This window comes from Prosopis cineraria, unplaced genomic scaffold, assembly GCF_029017545.1.
Source record: "Prosopis cineraria cultivar Desert tree isolate PC_DT_omini unplaced genomic scaffold, ASM2901754v1 PC2, whole genome shotgun sequence".
In the NCBI taxonomy this organism is placed as follows: domain Eukaryota; kingdom Viridiplantae; phylum Streptophyta; class Magnoliopsida; order Fabales; family Fabaceae; genus Prosopis; species Prosopis cineraria.
This window is the reverse complement of record NW_026555333.1, coordinates 19,287,510-19,292,377: the sequence shown is the minus strand read 5'-3', so window position 1 is coordinate 19,292,377 and position 4,868 is coordinate 19,287,510. Positions and strand designations below refer to the sequence as shown.

Genomic DNA, 4,868 nt, shown 5'->3' with positions numbered 1-4,868 from the left:
ATTGTCAAATTTAACTTTTTAAATAGTAGGTGCCTAACATACCATATTCAAATATTAAAGGAGAAAATTGCACTGTATCACATGTAAATTTAGAATATCCATGTAAAAAGTTATTTCTTACCTATGTAAAAGTTATCACATAAATAATAGGATATAAAAGTTATTTCTTACCCATATATAAGGTCTAAATATGATTTTGACCAACCATTATTTTAGGGACTTAATTAGTATGAATTTTCTAATAGGGTACTTGTTTGCAAATTTATGGGCCATTTATGTAATTTTTTATGTTTTTTATGTAATTTTTTTGGTAAACTAATGGTCAAATTTAACATTTTAAACAGTAGGTGCCTAGTGTACCATTTTTACATGTTAAAAGAGAAAATTACACTATATCATATGAAAGTTTAGGATACCAAACGCTTATGAACAAATAATTGAGGGCAAAATACCCTTTTAAACCTTCTTTAATTACTATCACATATATATTATAGTTAATAACTGATATAAATTATACGAATATATCACACAGAAAAACTCCTTTAATTTAAATATAGTTGTTTTTAGTATAGAAGATTTTGATAAATGCTAATTATGTTGACCTTGAGGTTTCAAGTCAAGTTTTCATCGCAAACAAGTGGCAAAGAATATAAAACGGCCTGCCCATCTCTTTAGTACATACGTGGCTTCATTTTGCAGAGTCCCTCATCATAAACAAAATGATGCTCTACGTTATCATCAATTTTCTGCTTTTCATAACTTCTTGGACTACTTTGCCGACTAGAGCTTCCATGGTTACTGGGTCGGAGACTGATAAGATCGCTTTGCTTGCTTTAAAGGATAAGCTTGCCAATGGCCTTCCAGATGCTCTGCCTTCATGGAACAACTCAGTTCACTTCTGTAAATGGCAAGGTGTTTCATGCAGTCTTCGTCACATGAGAGTCTCTGCTTTAAATTTGGCAGATCAAAATTTGGGTGGGACTCTTTCACCAACATTAGGTAATTTAACCTTTCTTAAATTACTAAATCTTTCCAATAATGATATGCATGGTGAAATTCCCAAACAAATTGGCCATCTCAAACGGTTGCACCTTCTCAATTTAGAAAATAATCTTCTTATGGGAAATGTTCCTGAAGAGCTGGTTAACTGTTCTAAACTCCAAGAAGTTTTCTTTCGTAACAATAGTTTGACTGGAGAAATTCCCTCCTGGTTTGGATCTATGCTACAACTTAGAGGGTTGAGACTTAGTGTTAATCGATTTCATGGTACAATCCCACCATCCTTGGGAAATCTTTCATCATTGAAGCGCCTATCTCTGGCACAGAATAATTTGGAAGGAAACATACCTCAATCTCTGGGTAGGCTGTCAAATCTGTACTTGCTCTATCTTGGTCGTAACAATTTATCTGGCAGCATTCCTCCTTCACTATACAATCTTTCTCGAATGAATTATTTCGATATTCCTTACAACTACTTGTCCGGAACCATTCAATCAAATATAGGCCTTGCTTTCCCTAACCTTGTATATTTTAGTGTCTCACAGAACTTCTTGACCGGAGCTGTTTCATCTTCATTTTCCAACATGTTCCAATTGGAAACCTTTGGAATAAATGATAATGCTTTTAGTGGGTCTCTCCCAACCTCTTTGGGAAGATTGCAAAACCTTGCAGAATTTTTGTTTTATAACAATAAATTCGGGAGCAGTGAAGGCAATGACTTGGATTTCCTATCGTCTTTAACAAATTGTAGTCAATTGTATATCATAGCTATGGATAATAATGAATTTGCAGGTGTATTACCAAATTCAATAGTGAATTTTTCTTCCCAATTTAGCATACTTAGTATGGGAATAAATCATATCTCTGGAAGCATTCCTGACGGGATTGGGCAACTGGTTGGCATAACTCACCTTGAATTGGGAGGCAACTTCCTTCAAGGCACAATTCCACATTCGATTGGAAGGCTTGAAAATGTTGGAAGATTGATGTTGTCTGGTAACCAATTATTTGGAAAAATTCCTGAAGCCATAGGAAATCTTACTATGTTGTTTGAACTTAGCTTGTCAAAAAATAATTTGGAGGGAACAATTCCAGTTAGCCTCAAACATTGCAAGGGTATGCAGTTCTTATACCTTAATGAAAATAATTTGACCGGTAATTTACCCAATGAAGCATTTGGTCATCATGAAAAGTTAATATTTCTTGACATGTCATCCAATTCCTTGACTGGTCCACTTCCATCTAATTTTGGAAACTTGAAGCAGCTAGTGGACTTAAACCTTTGCGAAAACAAGTTTTTTGGAAATATTCCAATTGAACTTGGGGGATGCTTAGAGTTGACAAATCTTAATTTGAGTGGAAACTACTTCCACGGAAGTATTCCCTCATCCTTTAGTTCCTTGAAATCTCTCCAAAGGTTAGATCTTTCCAACAACAACTTCTCAGGCACAATCCCACACGAACTAAAAGATCTTCCAATATTGTTAACCTTGAACCTATCTTATAATCATCTTCATGGTGAGGTTCCAAAAGGAGGGGTGTTTGATAACACCACTGCTGTTTCACTCGTGGGAAATGACCATCTTTGTGGAGGAATACCTCAACTTAAGCTTCCCACATGTCTAAGTAAGTCAAAGAAGCATTTCAAAGTGATAATTCTCATCATCGTGATAAGTGGTGCTATTACTTGTTTTTCAATTTCCCTCATTATTTGTATGAGGAGAAAACAAAAAATGTTGTCTTCCTCCCCATCTTCTCAGAAAAACACACATATGAGGGTTTCTTATAAAGAGCTCCATGATGCAACCAATGGATTTTCTTCGTCCAATTTGATTGGTGTAGGAAGCTTTGGTTCTGTGTACAAAGGAACACATCAACACTTTGAAAGACCTATTGCTGTAAAGGTTCTAAATCTTCAAAAACATGGGGCAATAAAGAGTTTCATTGCAGAATGCAAAACTCTTAGTAAAGTCTGACATAGGAATCTTTTGAAGATTTTGACTTCATGTTCAAGTATTGATTATAAAGGCAATGATTTTAAGGCCCTTGTTTTTGAGTTTATGGCTAATGGGAGCTTGGAGAATTGGTTGTCACCTAATGAACTTGGTGAACCTAGAAATTCGCATATGAGTTTCACACAAAGATTGGATGTAGCTATTGATGTGGCTCATGCTTTGGATTATTTGCATCATGATTTTGAGGAAACTATTGTTCATTGCGACATCAAGCCAAGTAATGTTCTTCTTGATGATGATATGATTGCCCACTTGGGAGATTTTGGATTAGCTAGGCTTCTTCATGAGGTTACAAGCTACTCTAGTGAAGGTTGTCAAACTACATCCTCAGCAATTAAAGGAACTATTGGGTATATTCCTCCAGGTACGACTCTTTTTATGTTTTGGATTTTTTGTTCTTCAATGCTTGATTTTCTCTAATAATTATTAATTATAAGAAACTACTTTCTAAGTGCAATAAACTATACTTGATTTTTCATAATTATTAAGAGTATATAAAATTCTTGTGTTTTAGTATAAAAAGTTTTGCAAAAAAGAGGTATATTTTTACTTACGAATAACGTTTAAGTATTATGTTTTTTTTTAAAAATATTTTCTGAAGAGTTAATGTTTGGTTAGAGTATGGAGAAAGTGGTCAAGTTACAACACAAGGGGATATCTACAGCTATGGGATTCTTATGCTAGAGATGCTCACAGGAAAGAAGCCAACAGATAGCATGTTTAGTGGTGACCTAAGCTTATCCAAGTTCTGCAAGTTAGCATTGCCAGATGGAGCTCTTGAGATAGTGGATTCAAGTTTCCTTGTTCTGTCTGATAGAGATCATAGGAAGGTTATGCAAAACTCAAATATTGAACATAAAATACAAGAGTGCCTAGCTAGCTTTGCTAGGATTGGAGTGGCATGTAGTGCAGACTTACCTGGTGAACGAATGGGCATAAAAGATGTTTTAACAGAGTTGCTTGCAATTAAGCGAAAGCTATCCACTTTCAACATTGTTGTATGAATTAGCTGCATATCTATATCTCATGAATAAGGGTTCTTCTGTGCATGGAGTTGTCATGTTTAACAGTTGTAAGCAATAGCCAAATTTAGAATGTTACTATTTATGTATTTCTACTTTGTGTTTTTTGTTGTGTGTTGCTTCTAGCTAGGGTTGAGTAAGAGTGAACATCTTCATTAATTCAAATGGACATTTGATAATTTTTCTGATGAGCTTGTTTTTTCGTGATTGCTTTTATGACTTAACTAGTTTCCATCAACTGCGACTTCAGCTACTATTAGCCACATATGCAATTTTTAGCACCATTTATGGATTAATCCTTTTTCAAAATTATAGGATTAATTAACGGCACTGGCTATATAAAAATAGTGTTTAAAAACTTCAGAACCAACCCTTTTTATATAATAAATGCATTTCCTAAAAAAATCATTCCTTCTTGATTGGCTTGCATCCTAACTGGTGCGTCTAATGTGTAAAAAGTAAAATGTGTAATATTTATCATATTTATATCGTTAAGGATAATGATAATTGGTATCCTAAATGAAGTGTCACAGCTTTAGTAGGATAGAAAAATTAAGCTGCTCTCACCAAGCAACTTGTCAAGTCGTTGGAGAAAATTATGCTTGTATGACAAAATAGATTGCACGAAAAGGGACAAAATTTAAACTAAGCATGATAAAGTTTCTAAGGCGTGTATTTGAATTTGATCGACACAAAAAAGAGAAATTAAATTAATTTATTCCTATTATATATATATATATATATATATTAAAATATGACAAAAACATCATAAATATTTTTAATAATATCATTAATAATTTTCAAAACAAAATAGGCAACTCTTAATATTCAT

General features: G+C 33.7%; 1 pseudogene; it reads left to right on the top strand.

Moving 5' to 3' along the window:
* The first annotated feature begins 719 nt into the window (after positions 1-719).
* LOC129302603 (probable LRR receptor-like serine/threonine-protein kinase At3g47570) lies at positions 720-4,018 on the top strand (annotated as a pseudogene).
* The last annotated feature ends 850 nt before the right edge of the window (positions 4,019-4,868 follow it).